Genomic DNA, 1,386 nt, shown 5'->3' on the forward strand with positions numbered 1-1,386 from the left:
TAAGTTTATAAACATGGTTCGGATATTTAAAATTTTCAAACCCATGCGGTTGGTCAACATAAACTTCTTCTTGAATGTAACCAATTAAGAAGGCGCTTTTTACATCCATTTGAAATAATTTGAAATTCATAATAGATGCAAAGGAAAGAAGTATCATAATGGCCTCTAATCTGGCTACATGGGCATAGGTTTCGTCATAGTCGATACCTTCCTCCTGGTTGTAGCCTTTGGCCACCAAACGTGCCTTATTTCGAATGATTAAGCCTAATTCATCAAGTTTGTTTCTAAAGACCCATCTGGTACCAATCACGGGATGATCTTTAGGTTTAGGGACCAAGTCCCAAACATTGTTACGTTCTTAGCTCTTCTTCCATAGCTATACCCCAGTGCACATCCTCAATGGCCTCATCAATGGTCTTAGGCTCAATCTGAGATACAAAAGCTACAAAGTTACAAAAATTTCGTAAGGATCTACGGGTTACCACTCCCGTAGATATGTCACCTATTACTTTGTCGATTGGGTGAGCTTTCTTGGTTTTCCACACAGCTGGCATATCTGAATGCTCCTAAGATCTGGTCTGACATTCTTCATTGGCTGCTTTTTTATTATGCACGTCTTTTGAGTATGCTTCCTCTAAAGCACTTACAACATCATCAGACACGACCTTTCTCTTCTCTTTTGGAGAAGATTCGTCAAATTGTACATGGATAGACTCTTCTACTTGCATTAAATATTTATTAAAGACTCTAAAGGCTTTGCTATGCATCGAGTACCCCAAAAATATTCCTTCATCGACTTTTGAATCAAATTTTCCTAAAGCCCGCTTTCCATTATTTAATATAAAACATTTGCATCCGAAAGCGCGAAGATGTGATATGTTTGGTTTACGGCCTTTCAAAAGTTTATAAGGAGTTTTATTTATATTAGGCCTTATAAGTACTCGATTTATAACATAACATGCAGTATGCACTGCATCTGCCTAGAAATATTTGGGGATATTACTTTCATTTAAGCATGGTTCTTGCTAATTCTTCTAAAACACGATTTTTCCTCTCAACAACATAATTTTGTTGTGGAGTGCGAGGAGCAGAGAATTGATGTAAAATGCCATGCTTATCACAGAATTTACCGAACTGAAAGTTCTCAAATTCTCCCCCATGATCACTGCGTATATATACTATTTTCAGGTTAAGTTGGTTTTTGATTTGCTTGGCAAGATTTTTAAAAGATTTGAACGCATCGCTTTTTGCAGACAAAAATATTGTCCATGTAAATCGGGAGAAGTCATCAACAATAACTAGAGCATAGGAGCTACCACCAAAACTCGTGATTTGTGATGGTCCAAACAAGTCCATATGGAGTAACTCCAAAGGCCTTGAAGTGGA

This window comes from Lupinus angustifolius, chromosome LG01 (assembly GCF_001865875.1).
Source record: "Lupinus angustifolius cultivar Tanjil chromosome LG01, LupAngTanjil_v1.0, whole genome shotgun sequence".
In the NCBI taxonomy this organism is placed as follows: domain Eukaryota; kingdom Viridiplantae; phylum Streptophyta; class Magnoliopsida; order Fabales; family Fabaceae; genus Lupinus; species Lupinus angustifolius.